Here is a 26,528-nt window from a genome sequence, read left to right as displayed (position 1 = left end):
AGACAAGAAACGCGATCGATCAACATGCAACGCGGGTCTCGCTTAGATTTCAACACAATGGATCGTCAGAGGTTTCGATTTCAAAGACAGAACGCAGGCACGTAGCTGGTTTCGAGCTGGGGATTTCTGTGACGTTGATGCGCACCTTTGATAAGGATGTGGCCGCCGCTTAGCACACACCTCGAGAAACACCAATAAAAAAACCAAACAGAAAACTAAATAATTCCCGGCTGAGAGCAGAAGAAAGGGAAGCGCAGTTGACACAGCCAATCCTGATGAATAGTTATCGAGCCTCCGAACAAGCTGCAGGTCAAACACAATTATCTGGCTAATCATAACTATATTTCTTAGAACATTTAAAACATTTCCTTAATCATTTAATTTGGTTGTCGCTCAAAATAGTATTAGAGACTCTACTCTGCGTGTCAACTTATTAGTTACGTCTACGTTTTGCGTCTTCATGCAGCGGCTGTGGCTGCGGCTGCGGCTGCGGCTGTGGATCTGTCTCTGACCCTTGGCTTTGTTCTATTGCAAGTGATTCTGGCCACGATGCCAAACGCGCTCCTGAATGCTCTGAAGCTTTTTGACTTTGGCTGCTGGCCAAATCCTTGATTTCTGCACGATTATGTCGCCGCTTGCCCAATGGGCCAGACCGTAGCTCTGAAGTTGTGGAGCAGACTTCCAATGATATTGGCAGCGATATCGAACTTGATCTGCGCATAGTTCTCTTGAAAAACTTGTGTGCCGACTTGATGAATTTTTTGCTCTTCTTTGTTCTTTTATTGACATGCATATTGCACAGCTTCCGTTTGCTATAGGCCGTACTAGCCGGGCCTGGACGGCTGAATTTTGATCTCTTTTTCGGCGCGCTAAGCGAACTAAGATCGACAATTGGCTCCGAGTGGCTTTTCTCTATGCAGCGAAGGTCCGCCAAACGAGGATGACTTTTCGCCTCTGACAGGACCGACAAGGGAAGGCGAGTCTCGTGGGCATTGTTGGCCAGAGCGCGATACTTATTCTTCTGCTCCTCGCTCAGGGTGGACCACATGCGCACAGCTGCCTTGCGCATCTGAGTCGACTCTTTCAAGGACATTCGACCCGTTCCATGCTCATCCAATGCAGTCAAACGCACCTCATTGAGAAAGTTCTGAAATGGAATGGGCGACGCCATATGCCGCATCGTTCGCTCTCGTTCCGTATTGAGCGTGCTGTTGGTAAAGCTCACGTGATGTTTCCTGCCGACGATCGGAAAGTTGCCGTTGAAGCATCTCTTGAGCGCACGCACTATCCAAGACATTGTGATGCCAATGATTTTTCTAACCTCCTTCCGCAAAAATAAGAGTAAAGAATAAAAATGTGTGTATTGCTTACGTTACTTATTAATATTCAGTGATTGTGAAATTTCATTTAAGCAACTATATGAGTGTCATCTCAAATGCTGCTGTGCTCGACCAGCGAGCACAAAGAGAAGCAAACGCAACATTAAGCCCCTAGGCACACAGGGCGCTAATCTAATTAAGACAATGAAAGTGTTAAGACGCCTTCTTGGAAATTGACACTTCGACAATGGTAGGAAAAGCCCCGGTCATAAAACTGGCAGATAGCCGACGCTCTGATAAGAACTAATGATTTAAGACGGCGATAAACTCTCGGATGCTGCAACAAGAGATGCAACAGTCGCCTTGCGGCCAGCTGTGAACAGTGCCCCATAAAACGCAGGTCGCAAACAATGTTAGCACCGAGAACACAAACTGAGTAGAGTCGTTCCATGTTGCTTTATCGCCGCTTGTTAACATTGGAAAGTGTGTAAATTTACACACAACCAACGAATCACCGCAGGTGGAGTTTTTCCATTTCAGTTTTACTTTCAATGATGAAAAGTTCTTTCAACCGTTGATTCTTTGAATGTTGCGAGGCGCGCGAACACACTGGTTCCATAGCCAACAAGTTCGTTCATCGAAACGGTTAAGTTTTGTATGTTCGCTCTGTTCAAATGTGTCTGATGTGCTGCTGTTAAGTCTCTGTTAAATTTGTCTGTTCGTTCAAATCATTGTTTAAATTAATTGAAAAACAGTTTTATTCTATTTCATATGTTTTATAAATTTATATAGTTATATATAAGCTTCATGGATGAGATGCAATTAAAACTTTAAGCCTTAGACGAGCTTAGCTTACTTTATCTTTGTAACATAAATATCTGAGACATAACTATTTTTATTTATACAAATAATAATAATATATAAAGAATTCTATTCCCTATTCCTTAACTCTAATCCCTAATTTCATTTTTGGCAAATGGAAACCAAAACAAAAAACACAGCTTGCGCTCTCAACTATAGCATAGGTTGCATCCGTTCGACTGGAACATGTTCGATGGCAACGTGAAGCGATCGTGGTGCTCTTGCCGATTGGTTGCAACCATTAGTCGGCAACCGCTTGCCAAACTGGTCAGACGTGCAGACGGGTCGAGAGATTAGTTATTGTCGCTGATTGTAACGCGTCTACGATTTATGAATGAGCGGCGCGCAGCGTGAGACAGACATATTCATACGGCCCATACACAAGCGCAGAGAGGCCGTGGGCAAGAACGTTAACGAAATCACAAAACAAACCCGAAGAAAATACGATAAACAAGAAACACACGAAACGATAGCGCAGCGTAAAAGTTTATTAAGAAAGAAAACGTTTGTTTTGCTGCAGCAGCAACAGCAATAGCAACAACGACAACAACAACAACAACAACAACAGCGACGACAACAACTCACCAACTACAAAATCGCTTTTAGTATAAACAAAAAGAAACGAGCGCGGAAATTGCAGTTGCAAACAAAACAAACGCTTCGATTGTCAAGACGCGGCGAACTCGGGTATTTTTCGGCTTGAATTTCGCACAGCCCCGCCCTGCCTTGCCGCCCCCTTAAAACCAGCTACATACGTACATACATCTTCACACAAACGCATAAAAAGCAGGAAAAATTACAGTAAAATATAAAGCTAAATAGTGCGTAAAAATCTGTTTTCTGAGCTATTCGGTTCGTTTCGGCCCCGTTGCATGTGAGTGTGTGTAAGTGAGAGAGAGAGAGAGAGAGAGAGTGAGAGAGCGAAGAAGAGCGAGAGCGACCGAGCGTTTGTTTTTGTTTTAGATTACAAAATTCTCGCATAAGCCCTCAAAGAAAATACAAACATGTTGAAATTGTAATCGAAATCGAAATTGTTATGTCGAAAACGAGCGCAAAACAACAAAGAAATTGTGCGTAGTGTGAAAAGTGGGAAAGAAATTGAATTGGAAAAATTAAAAGTAAAATAAATGAAAATTGCAGAAATATTTCAAATTGGTGAAAAAAAGGAAAATATTGAATTTGTGTTTGAAGCGGAAAACCCCTCTCTCTTTCCAGCTGTGTTTTCCCAACTTTCTTGCACCGAAGCAGCTGCAAACGCGTCTAAAAGGTACGTGTTAAAGTTAGTCTAAAGCAGCATAGGCGACCCCATATGTCGCTTATCATTGGCCGCTAGCAAACATTAGCTTATCTTTGTGCAGCAGCAGCAACGCCAACAACAACAGCAGCAGCCGCAGCTGCAGATGGCAAAGTTAATGCAAGAGACAATTCCTAGAACAGAGAACATGTTAGAAGGCATTTAGTTGTTGTCGCTATGTTTGCAGTTACTTTCACTCCAAAAATAAAAATTAACAACCAAACGAAATAAATAAATAACAAGCGAGAGTGCTCCGTTAGCGAGTGCCCGACTACAAGGTACCCTCTACTCAACAGTCAATTTTTGTGAGATTAAACAGAACATTCGAAATATAATTTAATTTGTAAATTAACACAAAATTGTTTTCTTAACAAAAACGTGATTCATGATCTATTTTTCATTCATAAAATAAAGTTAATATTTATAAATATATTTCATGAAAATTTGGCGAGATATAGAAATCTAATCAGTTGCTAATCTTTGAATTGCTCTTTAAGGTACACATTGAGTACCAATGCAAAAAAATATTTCTCTAATCATAAAAATTATTAAAAATAACTCAGTTAAATCTCATCTTTATTTTCTATCTAGAAGGTGGGTTTTTATACATTGATTTTACCCTCATTTTGTATGGCAACAGGGTATATAAAGAGAAGAAAACAGACTCTACTCAAACCGGCATATGCCACACACATTTACACACACATCACTATCACTATCGCAATTGGCTGTGCCTGCGCCTTGGCTTGCGTCTGGGTTTTGGGTTTGGGTTTGGGTTTGGGTTTGGGCTTGTGGTCGTCTCTCCTTTTTAGTCTCGGCTAGGTTGCTTTATCTTGTCAGCTCGCTGAGTGGCGGTGGCTCGTCTTGGCTGCTCGAGCGACTCCAAAATGATATAGTGATAACCTATATATACTATATACTGTACTTATGTGTTAACAGTTAGTTAGTCGCATGCATTATCTATCTACTTCAGTCTGCTGGTTTCATCAGAGCGATCCGAATCGGAGCGTGCACTCGCACTTGAGACAACGAACTAGAGACATTATCTGGCTGTGTTTTCTACTATAGAAGGGGACAGTTTCGGCATCTCAAATCACAATCACATAAATCACTGCTTCTTGATCTCTCAGGTACGGTGAAGACACGTTAACGTCAAAGCATAAATTTCATTTAGCAAAAGCAAAAAGTTGAAGTTTTTACTGAAAAGATTTTCTAGAAGTTCTCAACATTTCAAGCGGCGACTGTAGTTACGTATATAGAATTATAATACAGAGATAAGGGTTTATGTTTTGTTTATTTTCTCAACTTTATAAATGAGTTGTGGCTGATGTTTGAAACTCTCCGCTGCTTTGTGCTTTGTTGATGATATAATAAACACAATTCTTTAATGAGCTGCGCTTCTCTGATTTGCATCGATATATTTCCGGTAGTATTATGCATGCGTCATCCCCTTTTTATACAGCGCAAGGGAGTTCAGCTCGATTCTTTATTCGATTCGTAGCTATAGAATACAATACCATATATATATATATATATATGTATATATATATTTAGAGTTATGTATTTGGAGTGGCTTGCGCATTTTACACCACCGTCGTATAAACTGGTTTTTTACCTTTTTGTTTATATTCCACATATGCTTATATACCTGAACACATATACCTGAACAATATCTAGATATGTATGTGTATATAAAGCTATAAAGAAACACTTGTGCGTGCGAGCTGTTTAATTTAACGGCAAACTCGAGGTAAATAAAACTGAAACAACATGGTTTGTGCTTATATTACTGTTTGCCCCGATTCGGAAAAATGAGACACAGCTGATAGCGAGCACCTGAAGTATAGCTAAGTGTTATTAGCGAAATCCTTGAGACAGCTTTGCTTCGATTTCGCTTTCTTTTGGTTTTCATTTCACTTTGCACTTGTAGAATATCAAATTATTCAGAAAAAGCTTATCCGACATTGGCAATAGTAATAAATAAAACAAAGATTGCGGAAAAGATATATATAATCTGTAACTATATTCTATTTACTTTTATTGCTATTAAGAGAATTTAACTGCAATTGCTACAGATGTTCTTCAAATCTCCTTCCTTCCATCTGTCTGCTGTAGGGCACCCTCACTGTGTGAGCATATATCACGAGCAGGTTCATCAATTTCAGCTGTGATAAATGTCGGACAAGAATTTACATAAATACCCTACACAGCTGCCAGAGCAAGTTGAGTTGACAAAATGATTTGTATGCGTAGTCTCTGTCGACGCCGACGTCGTTGTTGTCGTCAGAGTTGGTTGTTGTTGTCGCATCAACGAGCGGCGACACTGAGCGCCACCCTGAACTTACAACCCAAACAAGCAGCATAGCTAGAGAGCTACATAGCTACATAGCTACAGAGAAGGAGATGGAGATGGATGCAACAATATTCTAACCAAAAACAGCAACTAATTCCAAACAATGTAAAGTATTATTTATTTTTAACTGAGGTCATCGGCGACGTCGTCGTCGTCATGCCTCCAGTGAACGAATGTTCGCCTCTGCGCTCTCCTTCGCTCCGAGATTCGTGTGTTGTTCTTATTTCGAGTTAATGTGCTCGTGTTGTTGTGGCTGTTTTTCAGATGTTGAACTCGAACTCTCACCAAATTATGCCACACAACGTTGCCTGCCCTGAGCGCTGAGCGTTGAGCGCAGAGAGCAACAGATCCAGACCCGAGACCCGAGACCCGAGACCCAATGCTCATTGCTATAGCTGAATGGTATGGCCAGAGCTATTGCCAGTGCCCGGTGGCGTTGTGGAGCTCTGGCCGGGGCCAACAAACATTATTTGAAATATTTATGCTTGACTTTTGCGCCTCAATGACTTTTGAATTGCCTTGCCTTTGGCTGCCAGTTGTAACACACACACGCACACACACACTTGGACACACATGTGTGTTAGTTCTGATGCGTAGCCTTTTGTATGTGTGTATTCTTGTTTTTCTTTATGTTTTTTATGCTCCAGGGCCTAGGCCTAGCTACATATGCTGCCTCAAATTGCAAGCAGATGCATTCGTGCAGCAGCATTTTCTCTCAATAACACCCGTGGAGTGTTGAAACTTTGTCAACATCTGGTTAGGCATGTAGAAAAAAAATTATTTAAAAAAAAAGGTTATTATGATCATTTTTTGGCAGTTCTATAAAATTTGTTATTGTTTAAAAGCTCACTTGATATAAATGCGAGATAAAAAATTAAAAATGTATTTCAATATATTTTTAACATTTTCAAATTCTTAAAAAAGTCTTCGTTATTTTAGTATATTATTTATTGTATTTTTTATGTTTTTTATTTTTATTTTCAAAATAATAATTATTGAGATCTTAATATTACTTTCTCTCTTTATCGTAAGCAAAGTCAACTCTGGATTCAGCTTTGTTCTGAATGCTATTTATCCCTCGCGAGTTGCGCATTTCTCAAATAGTTATATATTTGTAAAACTCTTCAGTTTGGAGCTATTTCCATTGGCTCGACGTTAAATAAATAGTTTTCAACTAGGGAAACGAACAGTCAACAACTAATGCTAAAAAAACTAATTAACATGTGAAAATGATGCAAGCGAACTGTTATGAGCTGACAACACATATACAGATGTATATATATATATATATATATATATATATATTTGTATATATATAAATCGCGGCGGGAGGCTTTCGGTTGAAGAACCGAAGCAGAGGAAAAAACAGCCGAACCAATCAACTGGACGCACTCATTAAACACACATTAGACTGCATTTAATTTGTCAATATTAGCTCGTCTTCGAAGCGAGCCTCGTTGGATGGCTGGGAGAAATGCCGTGATCGGTTCTCAGGCCACACTTTTCTTTTCTTTTAGCCATTGGAAAGTGAGGCAAGTAACGTAACAGCAATAGCTCTGCACGACACACGACAGTCTGACAGATGGACGGGCGGACAGCCACACAGCATGTCTGGCTAAATGCCTGGGTCTCTATGTTGACCTTTTCACAGCTGGAATCATCTTTCACATTACTTTACAGTTCTGCTTTTGCTCTCAGACTGGTCTGCATTGCTATACGCTGCGCCGCGCTGCTCTAAAGTTGGTTTCTGGTTGCTGGTCTCCCCTCCCTGGCTGCTCCCCATACATTTGACGGACCATTGATCGTGCGCTTGTCAATTTCTGTCAGTTGCTTGTCAAAAAATTTGTTTAGCTTTAAAATGCAGGGAAAATGTTAAACAAAAAACAAAAACAGAAATAACCAAAATAATAATAATGAAAACTACAAACACGATTTTCATGCACAACTAAAGCGCAACCACCAGCACCACCGCCACCACCACAACCACACAAAATTGACTGACGAACTGAGTGACTGACAAACGAAGCTAACTAAATCCATGTGGAAAATCGTATTGTGAAAACACCCCGCCTGCATAATTAACCTTTTGCCAAGCCATTATGCATATTTGCCATAACTCCAGTATCTCCATGCACACATCCCCCAACTAGCCCCACCTGTCTGTGTACTGTTTACAGCGTAATTTGTTGATGTGCACAGGTGTATATAAAGGTAAATTTTAAAATTCAAACAATCACAACAACCGTGCTACGCAATCAACCTCAAATGCTGACTAATGCTCATCTGCGCTCAAATAAATATATATATTTAGACTCCAAATAAGGGCCGTTCTGTCGGACACGTAGTGTCATATGGGCATTCCCTATATGTGGCGCAGTTATTTGCCCGTTTGTCAATAACTGACACGTCTCTAGTGTAGGTGCCACAATTTTGATCGTGGGGTGTTGGGGCTGGCTCGCATTGGCGCCAAATTTAAAAAAATGTTGGCTGCAAATTAGCATATTTAATGATCTTCATTATGAAATTAAATTACTATTTATATAAATTTTCAACTGACAAAAAAGTTGTCCCTGCTTTATATATATATATATATATATATATATATCATTTAAATGTTATGCGTCAGGTGAGCTAATCGCAAGGCGTTCAGTTGCTGGCAATTATTTTCGGTCATAATTAAGTGCAATTAATTTTGCATAAAAGCGGAAATGGAAAATCGCTGTACGCTGAGAGCATTTCATTGATAATGGACGTTCATTGAGCGGGGCAGAGCAGGGGGTAGCTGAGACAAAAAATACATTTCTTAATGATAGACATTTACTTTTTATGTGAGCGCGAGGTGTGTGTCTTAATGGAGTGAAATTTGTGGTAATTGAGCGCGACGAGCTTTGACTTTTGGGTGCGCATTTGATGAATCTAAAGTGAATTTTGGCAGGCAATCTTTTTGCTACTTTTGATATGCTTCAGCAAACTGGGCTGCTTGAGCTGCTGCTGCTGCTGCTGCTGCTATTGCTGCTGCTGCATTTGTTATGCAAATCAAGTGCCGCCATATATACATTCAGATAGACACACAACATATATATATATATATATGCCAAGAAACCGAAACGTCGTCAGAGCCAGCCCGCCGCAGAGCCGGCCAGACCAGACCAGGCCAGAGCGGGCCAGGCTAGGCACAAAATTGAAATAAACTGAAACTGCGAACTGGTTGTGTAGGCAGCACACGTACAAGGTCTTCAAATATGGCTCTTTTTTCTCAGCTGTTGCTGCTGCTGCTGCCGTTGTTGTTGTTGTTGTTGTTGTGTTTTTTTCTAAACATACTTCTTCTACATAGTAGTTTTAAGCGTGTGTTGTATTTTTGACGCTATAATAGCATTAATTTACCATACGATTTCATATTTATGGACACTGTACGCTGAAGTGCAATTCGTAATTTTTTTTAATTTTATTTTATTTTTTTTTTTTAATTTGTGCATTTGCTTTTTATTTAACTGCCCTCTCTTGAGCTGTGTGGGTGGTTTGTTGACTTGTGCACCACATTTTTGATTTTTAATTAAGTTCGTTATTGTCGCTTGCGTGTTTGGTTTTTCTTGTTATTGTTGTTTCTAGTTTCCTTTTCAATTATTGTTTATTTCGCCTTTAAGAATTGTTTTAATTTACTATAATTTATTTTTGCTGCTGCCTGTTTTGTTGGAAGAACGTGTGAATCAGCTTTCGTGTTTATTTTTTGATTATTGCCAATATACCAAATATTTATTTGCTCATGCTTACAGCTATAGATAAGCTCTCGAACACATTCACATCCGCTGCTCTGTGTCGTGTGTAATTCTCTCGCTGAATGGATGATTATTGCCTTGGGCTGGCGCCTTCATAAAATATTATTGCATGATCTATCTCTATCGATAAGGCATATATGCGAATACATATATAAAGTATATGCGACGATTTTGCCTATGAAAATGATTATGAACAATAGATTAGAAACAGACATTTGTGTTCATGAAAATAGTAGTGCTGTAGTCACAAAATTTAAAACAAATTTAGCTCGCTCTGAAAACGTATAGACTTCAAAATTTTTAATAAGTAACAAAAAAATATTTAAATTAATAAAAAAAAATATGTTAATCTTAATATTCGTTTCAAATTGGTTTCATTTTATTGTGTTTATCGCTATACATTGTAGTCCTATATTTGGTGCTCAGTCACATTACTATTTTCATGAACACAGCTGTATATAAATGCAAGTTTTTAATATTTCTTTTCATTTTGTAATTGGCTTCGAAATCTATTCCCCGAATTTTTATATTTGCTGATAATATTATTGCTAATTAAATACCAAAAGAGCGTTTTATATGTATTTTGTTAATGTGTTCATTAAATATTAATTACTAATAATTTCTTATATTCTTTGCAGGTACGTGATATCGGTTATCCCACAAAGGAATTATAATTCTAGAATTCTATAAGCAAATGTGAATCGTAAGTAAAGTTCGACGGAAAAAACAAAAATATTTTTCTGTACCGCATGCACATTCACATTAACACATGTCGTCGCTTTTTTATGTTTTTGTTTTAGCTAAAAGCAAAAAAAATAAATAAAAATCAGAATAATAACGTATAAGAAATTTACTAAACGTGCATTTTATGAAAAAGTGCTATCAACAGCACTGTCCAAAAGCCAGTAGCGCCATATGACATATGCCATATGCCATAAGCAATTCGACTGTCTGCCAAGTGCACTATGAAAGGCAAGGCGAAATTCACAATTCTTGGCTAGCCGCGATGCGGATGATCATGACGATGATGTTTTTTGTCAATGACGTAATTGTCGAGCTGCCCCAAATGTGTAGCATGGCTTAATTAGCATAGTGTCTCAGTGTGACACTAGTAAACGCCGAGTCAAGGGACGCACACTCGACATTCACATATGCATTGTGCACTGTGTGCTTTATCAGCAAACGGTGTGAATTAGTCATCGGCTGAGTCAAAAAGAGAAGCTAAATAAACAGTTGAATGAGCCGCCGACATTGCTTTTACTTTGATGTTCGTTTTGCTTTGCACTGTTTTTGTTGTTGGCGCATTTCCTTTTCGCCAGCAGTTCCTGTGGTCCCGGCCAGCTCAGAAGTCCATTAGGCATGTTAAGTACATTTTAGCAGGCAGTCAATATGCCGACTGACTGACTGCCATTTTGGGAACTGTTGTCTGTGGTCGGTTGCTCGTCTGCGCGGTTGCTCAGTTCTTGGCGATATGCAGCCGCTACATGAATGAAGCAATGAATGAGTTCATCGGCGTCAGCATTTGCCATTTCTGCCGGCTGTGTTTTGTTTAACCAAATAATAAAACAGACGACCAGTCTTTGTGGCTTTGGACTGCGTGGGGTGTCCAACTGACAACTTAGTCATCGACAACAACGCACATCATCATCGTCATCATCATTATCATGATGGTGTTTGGCTCTTACGAGGAAACTCGGCGTTGCAGAGTTGATTGCACTTTGTCAGCATTGAATTGATAAGCCCACTGTTTAGTTTCTCCGGCGCACAGCAGCCCAGGCCTAGACAGCCAGTCAATGGAGATAAGAGAGCTCACTCTGCTCGTCTGCTAGCAGAAAAACATTTTCATTTTGATTTATTGCATGTAAATTTATGGAAATTTACTGCGGCCCAAGTATGTTGCTCCGCAAACAGAACCGAACCGAACTGCACCGAGGCTGAGCTGAGCTGATCTGATCTGAGCTGAGCTGAACCATGCGCATGGCTTGATAAAGTGTAATACAAGCCAATAGTTTGTTATTTACACACACAAGTGCTATCTGAGAGTATGCATGTGTGTGTGCCACCAATTGCAGCACATTCCAATTTTATTATATCATGTGCTCGCAACATTATCGCATATGGTGCGGCTACACATTATCGCCTGAGTTGGGCTGGCCCCCCACACCCAGCACCTCGCCAGTTAACAGCTCCCAGGTCCCCGTTCGTGTGCAATTCTAGTCTATGGACGGTATGTAAAAACAAGTTGTAGAACAAGTTTCCAGACGCCTTTTCGTTTCTCAGCACACGAACAATGTATCGAGTACTCGTAATATCTACATATACAGAAGACTAGTCTTAATTACCCAACATTTGTTTGTGTTTTTATTAAAATTTTTCAATTTTTTTTGTTTTGTTTTTTTTTTTATTATTTTATTTAAGCTTTTATATATATATATATGTATTTTGGGTGCCTGTGGCGCTAATGAACTGGTCGTCTTGTTAATAATTATTAAAATTTTTGGTTTGTTGTGGTTGTTGTTTTGGTTTTTGTTTTTGTTTTTGCTTCAGCTTTTTTTTTCTTTTTCTTTTGGTGGCTGCTGTGGCTGCTTTTAACGCGTTCAACTGGATTTTGAATTGATTTCGGCAATTAAAGGCCTCTAAATGAAATTGAAAACGCTGAAAGCTACTCGGAAGTGCGCCAAAAACAAATGAATAAAAAATAAACGTTTCAAGTTATTATAAATATTTTTGTGAGACTCTCGAGTGCTGTGATTGATTGGCGTTCAAGCAGCGTCAGCAATTGTTATACAAAATTATTAAAAAAGAAGTGAAGAGAAGAGGGTAAAAATAAGAAAACTAATTTTGCAAGCAGTCTGCGGCATAGAGATACTCTCTAAATTATTTATAAAAAATATTTAGAATATATTAAATGTAAAAAATTATTTTAATAATTTTAATAAATGAATTTCAATAATAAAGTATAAAATATAAATTAATTTATAAAAACGAAGATCTACATTACATTAGAATAAAATTCATTTATAATTAAATTATTGTAGCTTATATATAAGTCTTATTTGGTAATAATAATAATTTAATTAAATAAATGCGTTTAATTTTAAGAACTTCTATGAAATATATTTGCTATAATAATTAATAATAATTAATAATCTGCTCATAATAGTATAAAATACCCGTTCAGACTCTGCTTGCTGGGTATACAAATTACTTGCATGCATATCTATAGACCTTTCTGCCTCGCTTTGTGGTTTTGGCAACACACGTGCGTGGCTTAAAGTCGCTTTCGGCCCTCTTATCACTGACCAAGCTTCATTCATTAGGGGCTGATAAAAAGTTTCCAGTTCTTTTTTACTCTTATGCCGATTATCTACAATACACTTTTAGGTATGTCTGTGTGTGTTGTCATAGATAAAGAGGGGTTTATTTCAGTTTTTTCCACACATATTTTCCTCTCTGTTTGGGTCTTTTTATATTTTATTATATCGCTTTGATAAAAGAGCTGGAGTTTTGTATATGCGACTTAATTAGTTTGCTATGCCTACGTGGGCAGCAAAGTCGCCTCGACCGGATCGCTTGGCTAGCATCGACAACGACTTGTGTGAGAGTGGACAAAAAAGAAGAAATTAATTAGAGACGCCGCACCACTGATAAGCAAATAAACAAACAAAAACAAGCTCTCATATGCGCAGCTATAAGCGTGTTCCAAACAGATTTGGTAGCTGAAGCAAGTAGCTAAGCCATGCTCCAGGTAGAACTTTCTTCTGATTAGCTTATGAGTGTGGATATGCAAGTGGGTCGCCAATAAAAGAAAAAGTAAACCCGATTTCATATTTCAGTAATACGTCTGACGACACCATGGCCAGAATAAGAAATTAGACGCAGTCGCTAGAAATTAGCTTTCATTTCGTGTAAACAATTTGTATGTAATTTGTGCGGTAGACGTTCAAAATTTAGTCTCTGCTGTCTCCACATGTGCGTCAGCCTTGAACAATTGCCAAAATTTGCCATGTTGTTTTTATTTTCACTGCTAAAGACACCACAGAATACGTATAGAATTGGCAAAGGCGTCTAAAACGGCCGCTTTGTTGATATTAAGCAATCAAAATTGCTTTATATTCATCATTTCATACTTGTGGATATACAAATATATATACAAGCATATATATATATATATGTATATATGCATATATATATAGACAGCCACATATACAGGCAGGGCAGATATTTAGTTAGTAGAATCGTAAAAAATTATTTAAAGTCCGAAAGGCTACAAAAGTCGCCACTTATAAATACTATAATAAATTGGTTAAGGTCGAATCGGACATAAATCTATGAGGCAACAAAAAAAATGGTCGAAAAGCAGCAAAGAAACGAATGAATCGGTTGTTATTATGTCAATGGAATCCGAAGATACTTATATAGAATATCAGATCTATTATGTTGCGTTTACAAACTTTGCTGTCGTGCTGAATGAATGTAATCATGGTTTTATTGAGGCCTTAAACGTAGAGTCACATATGTTTACACACACACTTATAGATATATACAGATGGTAGATTAAGCTCCACCTGTGACGTCAGACGGTGTCAGTTGTAGTTGTTTTTGTCCACAGCGCTTGTGCCATAAATTATGTAGAGTTGTATTTATAAGAAATATGATTTATAGCACAAGTGCATAGGGCGACTATTTAAATATATTTGCATGCCGACAAGTCAATCACCACATGACGCTGATTAATTTAATCGCTGAGTGAAACCAACTGGTTGGAAAAAAATGATTGCAGGAACATTATTTGCGCTGCCTCATTATAGAATTTATAATTAAATGCAATTTTTTACTGCAACTACAGCAGCGAGGGGCACTGACCAGCGCGCAGCTAAGCGATGCGATTGAATGCTGCACAAACACACACACACACGCAGTGTGTCCGTCAAATAACCGCAAATGTAATTATTTTTACAAAATGCGCTCGATACGCTCTGTTTGAAATAAACAACGAAAACAAATGATTAGATGCGAAAGCCATGATGATGATGTTGTTGCTGTTGTTGCTGTGGTGCCTTATAAAAATTTCTAAATAACAAGCTGCACATACACATAGTACATGTGCGTGTGCGTGTGTGTGAGTGTGAGTGTGAGTGTGAGTGTGTGCATGGACAATGTAACAAACGCGTTTGCTGATAGACGTCGCACTGGCCGCCTGAGTGACCATTACAAATGTTCACTTAGTCGGGGCATAGATATGACCACTAAACTCAAACCGTCGCGACTCCTAAAAGAAAGATACTCTACTCAGCGGAAATTCCGCATGGTCTGCCGCTTGCCGCTTGTCGCTTGCAGTTTTTATTTTTTTTTTTTTTTTGGTGTCGTTGTTGATTATTTCTACAAAAGCCACTAATGGATTTTGATATGCACAACACAGCAGCTCGCACACACACACACATACACAACTAAGCACGCATATTTCTATTAAGATGATGCGCCTTGGTTAGTGGCCACTCTTCAGTGGCTGCCAGTCGACGCTTTAAGTTGCTACTTTTTATGCCTGCCGCGTGGCCAGTGGCTAGCGGCTAGCGGCATGCGGCATGCTAGATAAAGTTCTTGCGCTTTTCGTGAAAGTGCAATCGTTAGAATGCGGACTCTGTGCTGCTTGTGGGCTAGTGAGGGAACAGCGGCGCGAGGGTTGAGGCAGAGTGAGTGGTACGTTGGCCCGTTTAATTATCAAAGACATTTTTCTCAACGGCCATCATTTTGGGCTTGGTCCGAGCGCTGATAATGCAGCAGAGAGGAGTGGCTATCTCTGTGTGGCAGTGGTCGTGCCTTGGGTCCGGTTCGATGTATTTAAGGCGAGGTCAAGCCAACGGCAGCGGCATTAGCTGATGAGCTTGGCCGCATGCCAGCCGCCCTGTCAGCGAGTGATCTAATGTGCGATCCAGGAAACGCTCCCAGTCGCCAGGCCATTTGCCAAAAACAGCAAATAGATGCCGGCCTGACGCAGAGGCCAGCCGTAAACAAAGCCAGCGGCTGAACTTGCCAGCTATGGGTTAAACATTAAATGCCAGGCACAACGGCAATATGGCAAATACAAAGGGCTGCCAGTTGTACACGTCGAACGGGACCAGGGCGTGGGTGCGGTTGCGGGGCAGCGTAACCAACGTCTAAACTAATGCCAGCTGCGCTGCCGTAGCACGGTTCAATGAATTACTTCATTAGTGCAGGCGTGTTCCGTGTGGCATGCGTTGGTCGACGGCCGTGTATCTCAAAGATACACGCCAAGCAGCCAGGCAGCTACACAAGCGTCTGTCTGGCTGTCAGACAGCGCCGCCACCGTTGACTTTGCGACGTTGCAACATTGCGAGTGGCAAGTTGTGCTCTGTTCTGTTCTTTTTACTCTTCAGCCTGCCCAGCGCTCACTCACACAAGTTGGTCGCGTCAACTGTGCGTGGAAATTAGCTGCTGTTGCCGACTCCTGTCCTGGTGCGGCCCGTTGGGACGTAGGACTTCTCCAGTCTATCAGCCTTAATTGCGGAAGTTATGAGCATGGAATTTTAATTATTTCACCCGACTGGCTGCTGTCGCGCCATGCCGCTGATGCTCTTGCATTGTTAGCTCGTTTACAGTTAGTCGGTGTCAGAGAATGTTTTTCTTTTTTTTTTCTGTTTTTCGACTCTTAGCAAACATCCGCCGCGAACCTTTTCGTGGCGAGCAGCTGTAGCTGCGGCTTCAACTGTTTGCATTCTTCATTTGTTTGGCGGTGGCAGTGGCGATGGCGATGGCGATGGCGGTGTCGGTGGCGGCATCGTCTGCTCGTGTGGCTTAGAAAGTGTCAAGTCAAATGATTGCATTGCAGCTGTACCCAATTTTCTCCATATTTAGTTCTAGACATTTCACCAAACGTGACACTTTCAAATGCTTTCAAATGTCGGACGGCCATGACGATTTCCCAAATAACTCGCCTGCAGCATGTGGCTTAACCCAGCAGCAGCAGCAGCAGCAACACTACTCTGATCCAGTCATGCGGCTGCCTAGTTCTTGGACTTTCTGTGCCAAGCTAATTTGTTATAAGTGCGCGTTGTTTACTTAGTTGTTGTATCTGTCGCAGCAGCAACATCAGCGGCGGCAGCATCAACAGCAACTTGCGTTGGAGTTGCCTTCTAAACGCCAAGTGGCTCCAACGCATACACAGTCAGTCGTCAATTCTTCAGTTCGTCAGTCCGGCAGTAAACTTCCTTGCTTGTTTTCAAATGCAGGCAAACAAAAGCAGCCAACACAAAACTGGCTAAGAGCAGCCACTGCCCAGCTGATGTCGATGTTGCTGCTGCTGCGAGTGCCTACCGAGATGGATGGAGACGTCGTTTAAGATTAAGACGACTTCTTTTTACAGCTGCGACGACTGCAACGTTGTTGTACTTGGACTCTGTTGCTGCCTTAGTGTGTGTTGTTGTTGCCGAGGTGAGTGATGATGATGAATGTGTTACAACGAAGGTTAACGACTTTCAGCTTTATAAACAACAACGCCAAAGCAGCAGTTCCAGCAACAATGCAACTGAAAACAGCTGATGGTGTGCAGACGCATCGGAACGATTGTGTTTTGTGCTAGCTGGGCAAGAACATGCCTCCGGCCAGAGAACGCTTTCCGATTAACATGCGTGGCAGCTAATTAAGTCACCAACTGGCTAATAATAAGTGCAGTCAAGTGGTTTTCGATGCAATTTAAATAAATGCGACAGGCTAACGAAATGCTTTAGCTGCTGCTTAACCAGTTTGGCGTTTGGCGTTTGGTGTTTGGGGAAAAGAAGGAGCGTTTTAAATTTCAATTTGTTGAAGAGTCAACGTGTTGTCAATGCTTGCTGCCTGAAAGTTCTTGCAACACACTCGCTCTCTTTCTCTCAATCGCGCCTAACAACTAAATTACACTTGTCTGCATGTTAACAATTTACTCACACACATACAGCGAGTTAGATGCAAGCAATAAATGTAGAAGTGATATCCAACCAAACGAGCAACACTCAACTGCAGTCAGTTAGTCACTTTGGCCAGTCAGTTTGTCTGTTGGCATTGGCTTGGGCCAAGATTGCAATGAGGTTAGCAGCGCAATCTGCTCAAATATAGATAGCTAGTTAGACGCCTGGCACAAACAAACAAACAAACCAACTAACCAGCAAGCCAGCCTCTACCAACTGGCAACATGTGTAGCCATGTTGCAACAGCAACAGCAACAGCAGCGACGAGGCGACGGCCTGCTTCTGCTTCTGCTTCTGCAGCCGCTTGGCTATTCTAATTGCGCACAAGCTTAGCAGCTTTTAGTTACTTTGTAGACTTTTAGCTGCCATCAAACTGGCGTCGCTCTTGGCCACTTTACGGCTCTTGCATACAGATACACTTATGTATATAAAGCTGCAGCAGATAGATTAACACATGTATAGATACTACGGACAGATGTGCTGCTCATTTATGCAATTGGCCTAAGCAGCCGTTGTTGTTGCCGTTGTTCCTGCTGCTGCTATAAATTGCCAGCCAAAGTGTTGCCCAATAAATGTTCTATTGAATTTTGCAACACCTTGTCTAAAAAAGGTTAACTGACTAACTGTTCTGTCAAAATGTTGCGCCTGCCCACGTTGTGTTTTTGTTTTTCTTTTCGGTTCAAGCCAAGCACAACAACAGCAAGTCTCCTGCATTGCATGTGGCATGAAATTCAGTTGAAAATAATGACACACCCGTTTCAATTTATAGTTGCTGTGCGTCGCTCACACACACACACACACACTTACTGTGTAGATACACATCTCTCGCGCTCATACATAGATTTTTCACTTGAAAACAAAATGAAAATTGCTGAACTGTAGCCATATGTGGCGACCGTGGCCGCCCGGCTGATTTCGTGCTGCTTTATGGCTATGTCAACTGTATATACCCTGACTTCTGAGCTAAGCTACATGTGAAGAGCGAGAATTATGTAACTGTGCACAGTGCTCATCGGAAGGTCTTCGCAGAGATCTTGAATTCGTTCCATTCAAATTTCATTTAATTATGCTATAAAACGCAAAAAGCTACTGTTAATTAGTTTGTGCAAATATGTCTTTTTATTATTATTATTTTCGTTAGTTTTAATGCATATTGATCGCAGCTTGTGTTTATTTTAATGCCCATTTGTGCGGCTGTCTATAGTGTTTATAGTTTTCCTATTGGTTTTTCATGCCCCACTTTGGACTTAAATCATTTGCCAAACGACCGCCCACAATTTATTTGCTTTGGCGATGTTAAAAAGGTCAATTACAACTTATTGCCAGCTTTTCAAAAACCCATCAAATGCTCGACGTTTGCCGTTACGCTCCCATAGCTAGCGCAGCTGGCATGGGTCTGGGGGTCTGGTTCGGTCTGGTCGGGTCTATGGACCATGTCCTATGATCGTACAATTTTGATTAGCAGCAAACGACAGGCGACGTCAACAATTTAATTGCACATTTGCATTAGAGTGGAAAGCAGAAATGCGCTCCAAACCTGAGTCTGTCAACCGGCGGGGCTTGGCGGGGACTACTGCCGCTACTGCTGCTGCCAGCTCCTGGCTGCCTGGCAAGCGGTCTCCATTACAATTGCAAGGCGCAGGAAAGGTTTGATTTCTTAATTGTCGCTAAATGCGGGGCTGCCAAACATTGTTTTGTCGTCGTCTGGGCCGCATTATCGTCGATCATTTTGTTTGCAATGAGTTTTTGTAGTTGGCTGTTGTTGCTGGGCACACGAAATGAATGTTTGAGCATACACACAGCTGTAAAGGAATTGTTGAACGACGATCATGGTGGTAATTTCAGCAACCACGGGCTCAGAAATGGTAATGTGAACGGGAACGGGAGAGGGAAAGGGAAAGGGAATGGGAATGGAATGGGTATCGCAGCGCAATTGTCATGTCAGTTGCTGGTGGTGGTGCTGCTGCTTTTGTATTTGTTGTAGTTGCTGCTGGTTGGGGTCGTATTTTAATTGCTTCAATTTTAATTTATTTTTATTTTGCTGCCACTCTCGCGTCTCTTGAGCACTTGAGCTAGGCATTTTTGGCATGCTTAGTTGAAATGTTTTCGGCTCATATAAAAGTATATATCTATATATACCCTCATAAGATATGGTCCTATTGTGTGCATGTAATTGAGCAGCTACCTGCATAAGTTGCGCCAGGCCACGCAACAGCAATAGAGGAAAAGGAAAACATTTTATCGCACTGTGTCAGGGGTTACATTTCTGTTGCAGTGTTGATAGATGTCTCGCATGCTGTTTAAATTTTCCATAGCGAACCAATAAACTATGCTTTAATTATGCGCGCATTAATTTATTTCGATTCGTGGCTAAGCCCCAGTTCGCACCCACTCTACTCGACGAATGAGGCTTTGGGTTGTGTGACTGTGGCACGCTCATAATACTTTCACTACTTAAAACACAAAAATAACTTATATTTGGTAATTTTGGCTCAGTTAATTTACATTTAAATATAATTTTCGTTTTTGGCTTTTAATATTTTTGGGTGCCTGCCGTCAATTTCTAATCTCTTTTGGCTGCCCGTTGACATCAAAACGCAGTTTTCAAAGCATTTTTTTAATCGTCAAACTGTCACATAAACTTTACATTTTATTTGACAAGCACGCTTGGCATACACAAAAAAAATGAAAAAGACAAAAAGCCTCTGAGCAAAATGCGTACAACAAATTTCTTTTCGATAACGTGTACATTTACAGCAACATGAGAGCCAGTGCGAGTGCCAGCGGCTGCGGCTGCGGCTACGACTTGAAAGCGCAATGTGGCGTATACGCAATGTGACAAGTTGCTCTCATGGCACATTAGTTGAAATTATGACAATTTTCCTAATACAATAATTCAAATTTATTTTCGTATGGCGGACAGCTATTGGTTCGTTATTATTAATTCAATTTGCTTTCGATTATCAGCAGCTAAGCCGTAGATTTCGATTTCTTTCAAATGTTAATCCGCATTTGGTGAGCTAATCTCTGTGATTTGTTAGACTTTTGTTCATTATTGTAATTACAATAATTCGAATGCAAATTTTGAAAAGTAATTTATGCAAGTGAAACGCGCTGCAACAAAGACGGTGAATAGGAGTATTATTAATAAATTAGAAACATCAGTTATATATAAAGCTAGATAGAGGATATATTCAGGGGCTTGGCATGCGTTTGGGCCACAGTTTTAATTGCGTTGCCCAAGACAGGAAACAGCGCGCTGAATTTAACGCAAAAAACCCCAACACAAATCTGAGACTTAGAATGTAAGATAATTTCGGTCGGCGGATATAAGGTGCTATAACTCATGTGGCGGCAACAACAATTTGATATCAAAGAGTTGTGTTTGCCAGCAGATCGCATAAATTATGAATGCCGTAGATTGCAGCCCATGGGAGAGCTGAATGTAGTGTTTATTTTTTTTCCTTTTCATTTTATCATTTTTTCATTTGGTATGGGTGTTAGAACCTTTCGAGGTTTCGGATTTTGGCTTTTAAGAATTTATGGCGCCTTAAACAGACAGATATGCTCGATGCCATTAGTGATTTATTGTGGGACAACAATCGATTGTGTATCCAAAGTTTTTCTGTCTGTCTCTGTCGCTCTTGCCCCTTTTCTATCTCGTGCTCTCATGGTGTTTGGCCATAGCTTGACATTGAAAACCAAAGCCAAGTGCCGTTGAAAATAGGTTGGCTGTTGCTTGTTTGTTGTTGCTGCTGCTGCTGTTGATGTTGCCACATTGTTGGCTGGCTAAGCGTGTGAATTCTGTTTTCGTTGCAACTTTCAAAGTAAAAAGAGACGACGCAAATTAAGTCAGGGCTGTAGAATTGCATTACTCATAAAGTCAAGCTGCTATATTGAATTTCACATCGTGGCGAGTGCATTAAATTTCATTTGCAAAAGCGCACACAAATGTGTGTGGGGGTGTGCGTATGCGATATCAAGCCATCGTCTCTCCAAAGCCAATATACAGATACTCCAATTCGCCAACAAGGGTAAATACCTACCAACTGCTGTCGCGCTAAGGTATGATTTCCAATAATATATTCTTTTACAGAATGAGTAAGTGTTTGCTGTATGAATACAAAATTGTTGATAATCATATAACTCATACGGAAATAAACAAATATGTATGTTCAAAGGAATGAATGAAGTTTTTTATCTGACGCGAATTGCGATAAGATAAACAACACTTGAATTATCTCCCATGTATGTATATTTTCACTATATACTGAACGCCAATTCGTTTGATAGACGATTCTTTATTCATATTTTAATATACACTTCGCATTTTATAAATTACGCATTATGCGATTCTAAATTCAAGCTGGACATCGTTGAAGAAACCCCTTTCAGTTTGAACCAGCTCGAAATCGCTATTCACACAATCGGAATAACAGTTTTTGGACTTTTCGGCAGCCACTGGACTTAATTCATTCTCGAAAATCTGCCTTCTCCAAGCTCTAACTACTTCTATTGCATCCAAATATGATTGCATTTCAAAGAGCAGTTCATTGTTTTCCAAGATCTTTGCCTGATTCAGCTTATAAATCTTGTGCTCCAAATTCAGCTTATTCAGCAGATTGCGTGCCAAGTCGACAGCGTTTTGTCTCGCTGTCAGCTGTCCCTCTAGCTTTCTGTACAGCAGCCGCGGACTGAGCTGTACCGTGTCTACGCCATTGGGCAGGGAAGCCAATACGCTTCTGTCCAAGCTTTGCAAAAGCACCACAAAGACTAATAGGACCACAGAAGCTCTCATCACGCTTGTCTCAATTAGCTTCCGTTCACAGAGCTGGCTGAATAACAACTAAAGACGAATTTCGCTGATAAGCTTAGTGTTGAGCGCTCATTATCAGGCATGCCCTTCTGATCCTTAAACTAATAATCTTTATTTGGTTTTAAGTGGGCTTTCCACTTTTAAATGTGTATATATATATATATATTTATTGTGCATATGTAAACATAAATTGTTTTCATTTATTTATTTATATATATTACTATATATTTATTATTTAATAATGCCGACAGTCTAGACTTTAGCAATGTGAGCAAATTCGTTGAGTAAATGTCTTCTGGTTATTAATAATTATATATATGAACATGAAACTATACTTTATTAGCTTATTTAGTTTCTACACTTGATGAATTGATCAAAGCCGAATTCGATAAACATTAAGAATATATAGTTGCAAGGCTTAAATGATTGTCAATCGCATTGTTCATAATGTATCTAGAATCTATTTGCATACTAAATATAAAACATAAATATATTATTTGAATAAAGTAATAGTGGCATAGTCGGGACTTTCTCCCTAGAAGAACCCTATTCTATTCCAATCAGTCTACGCTTCTTTTACACATACATACATTGCGAGTAACACATACACACATACATACTTAAAAGCACGCGTTCCGCTTACTGCGCACTTCACTATGGCTAACAACTAAATTGTTGAAGAACTTTTCTTCTAGCTGTACTTTCTGTATCAAATTTTTAGACTGAGATAAAAGTATTCATACGTGTGTATTTGGCAAAGTGGGTATATATATATCGACTCTACTCTCTCTACTTACTTTATGGGATGTGGCACGCCTCTTAGTCTCATACATGTATATTCACATGCATATTCTCATTTTTAATGTGTATACAAATATGCGATTTATCATGCCATAATATGCATTTCTAGCGAGTAATAATAAAAGTTTAATTTGTGATTATTAGAATTTTACTTGTAAATGAGTTTTTATAATTGTATGTGTTTATTTGCCTTTCGAATAATTTGTTATTGCTGGCAGCAACACGAGAAAGCAAAGACTGCAGTCGAGAGTGCTTGACTCGAAGATACTCAGCTCTGAAATAGTCAAGAAAGAAATTTGATTCTTATTCCATGAAATAATATTATATGATGATGATATTTGTATATTATATTTGTTTTTTTTTTCGCCACTTTATGTTTGTATATATGTATGCTATTTATGTAGTGAAAAATCTAGTTACAAAACTGGAAAAAAATAATTCACATGCAACGTCTTTGGCATTTGTTTTGGTATAAACAAACTAAGAAGCTTCCAGCTGTGCGCGTTGATTGGCATACGACACGATGCGTTTTCAAATACGGACAAAAACTTGCAACAGAGTAGCCGTTGTTGTTGCTGCACAAATAGCGTATACGCCGCCTGTTACCATGCCTCAACAAAAATAGCAAACAGTGTAAACATTTTTTGTTTTTCTATGTATTTTTTTTTTGAGGCAAACACAAGGCAAAGGCGGGTTATCTAAAAAACATAGACTCAACAATTTACAATTAATTTTCATTGTTGCTTTCGTTGGTTTCATTACAGATTCGAAGCGTTTCATCCGTGGATTAAGGTGCATTTCATTTTTACAGCAGGCGGCCAGTTGTGTTTAGGTTTCAAGTCATTTCTTCATTGCTGTGCGTGGTACGCCTTGGGCGATTGTCAATCATACGCAACGTGGTACGTTGTACGAAGCCAATCAAGTGAACGATAGGTGAGTTTGCACATACTTCAAATTAACTTTCGATGCAATGCAAAGTGCACAGTAAAATGTAAAACTGATTATCGGCTATAGTCAATAGCTTTGTTTATTTGTTTGTTGTATTTTTCTTTATTGAAGCTACAAAATGTTCATTGGCATTTTTTTACGACATTGAGCCTTGAACTGTGTCGGCAATCATTCACACCAGGCTACAAATTAGCTATATGATATGCCTTCATTGATAAGCTAAGTCAAATCAGAGCTCGATTACTTACTTGAGCAAACACGCACTCTCTTTCACTCACACTCTCTCTCTCTTTCCCTATCTCTCTCACTGGCTGTCTATGTGTCTCTGTTATTCTTAACTAAACAATTTTATCTGCGCTTTTGCTTTTTTGACTTCGCTCAACTGCTGTCAATTTGGCTAAAAATAAATTATTACTGCATATAGTATATACACAATATGATATCATGCCGCTTCGTTTTTGCCAATTAAAAAACCAGAAAGTATCTGTTAATGTTGTTGCTGTTGTTGTTGTTGCTTTTTGTAAATTATGAGCGGCGATAATCACACTACGTGGAACTTTTTCAGAATTGTTTGCCAGCTTTGAGTTTGGTCTAGTAATTAGCTAGTTGAACGTCGCATGCGTAGCTCAAATTTCAAAACTACATGCACTTTGCACAGATACTAAGCAGCGAGCTAAGGCTGCAGCTGGCTGGGCAGGCAGAAGCTGGGTGTGAAAAGATTTATGTGCCTGGCAAGCATCTTGCTGCCGTCGCTGTTGTTGCAGTTATCAATGCGTTGGCCCCACAGCAGCCAACAGCCAACAGGCAGCAGCCACAGCCGCCCATCCCGGCACACATGCATATCCCAAGGCAGCTTTGGCTTCAACAGCAACTGCATTGCCAGCCATTCACCCGAACGATTCCAGTTTGTGGCCTTTGCTGTTGGTGGCTTCTTGAGACATTTCATTGTATGGCCTTTTATTTATGGTCTGCTCAGCTTTTTATAACTCTTCGATTTATATTGATTTGTAATGCACATAAAAAGGCCAGTGCTTTTACATGCAGTTGACCTTGTCCCTGGCCGTGTGTCTGCATTTGTATTTGTGTCGGTGTCTCGGGCCAGGATGGGCTGATACCTGTCGCTGTTACCTGTTGTTGTTTTTGTCGCCATGTAAACGATCATAGTTACAAAATACCGAAGGTCGTCAGCCAAACCTTAAACAAAAACTATGCAAAATGCGGCAGCCGCCAGCTTGCAATCTGAAAACCACTCGACGCGTCGTCTCACATTACCAGCCGCGTCAACAAGTGCAACTGGACATTGTTGTTGCCATTGTTGCTTGTTTATGTCCGCAGCACGTCAAAAGCGATGTCGTGGACCGTCCAGGTGCAGGCCATGCCCAGCCGGTGACATAACTCGAGCTCAAACTGTGAAATGGGCATTTCTGTATACCCTAAGCCAGATGGAAGCTAAGCTTTAACATGCGCTTGGGCTGCGCAGTATATCAGAGCCTCACCTTCCGTGTCTACATACAAATAGATCCTTTGGAGCAGGGTATTTCAGCCAATAATGCATACATGGGCTGTCTTGCATACTATCTTGTGGCATGCCACCTACAAGTAAGCCAAATGACATACCTTGACATGCCATAGATAACTTCATGGCCCAAAACGGAGAGCAAAACACTTGTGCATGCAAATATTTCACAAATTTTTGCTGCTTGCATAATTTGTTAGAAAATTGGCAATTGCAACAGCAACAATAACATGAGAATGTGTAAATTTATGACAGTGTTTATAGATGTTGGTCTTTTTCGTTGTCGTAGCTTTTTGCTGTTGCCGTTGCCGCTGCCGCTGCCGCTGCCGCTGCCGCTGCCGTTGCCATAGTCGTTGCAGCATGTTGCATAAGTTTACTTTTTGCCTGGCTTTTATGCGCACCGCAAATAGCAAAATATTTACTTTATTAATTAGGCAACGCAGCAATTGCATGCAATGTTTATCAATAATATTTGCCCAGCTATGAATATTTCGATAATATTTGGCAATGCAGCTTTTAAGGGCGCTTCGAGATTAAGACTTTTATGCACTTAGCCAAATGTCAACAGTCGTCCGGGCAAACAAATTGAAAGAGACAAAGAAATCTCAAGCAACACGTGCGCATTGCATTTATGATTAATGGACAAGATGCGGAAGCCGATCAAGTGCCAGCGCATCTGGACGGACGGGCGACGGATGATAAGTTTGTTTTGTTATGGTTATATTCGTAAATTATTGTTTGCTCGATTTCGATGGAGTTGGCGATTGCGTAAATGCCAGCGGCAAGAGGCCAATAACCGTTTAAAGAGAACTGGTTCCGGCACCAGGAAATGTCGAACTAGTTCATCGATTGCAAAAGCCAGCTTTCGAGAACGCAAATA

At 40.1% G+C, this 26,528-nt stretch overlaps 1 protein-coding gene across 3 annotated transcripts in view; it reads left to right on the top strand.

The window, feature by feature from the left end:
* The first annotated feature begins 3,296 nt into the window (after window positions 1-3,296).
* Window positions 3,297-26,528, top strand: part of LOC111601530 — a 95,462-nt gene continuing 72,230 nt past the window's right edge. For 2 of the 3 annotated variants that reach the window (XM_023318159.2, XM_023318161.2), the window contains exons 1-2: window positions 3,297-3,447; window positions 23,949-24,117. The gene's annotated coding sequence lies outside the window, so the exon portion shown is untranslated. Of the gene's footprint in view, window positions 3,448-10,288; window positions 10,307-23,948; window positions 24,118-26,528 lie in introns of those variants that run through there. The other variant, XM_023318160.2, reaches the window with a different exon arrangement.

Source organism: Drosophila hydei, unplaced genomic scaffold, assembly GCF_003285905.1.
Source record: "Drosophila hydei strain 15085-1641.00,03,60 unplaced genomic scaffold, DhydRS2 tig00000063-arrow-pilon, whole genome shotgun sequence".
Lineage (NCBI taxonomy): Eukaryota > Metazoa > Arthropoda > Insecta > Diptera > Drosophilidae > Drosophila > Drosophila hydei.
This window is presented reverse-complemented; position numbering and strand designations above follow the sequence as displayed.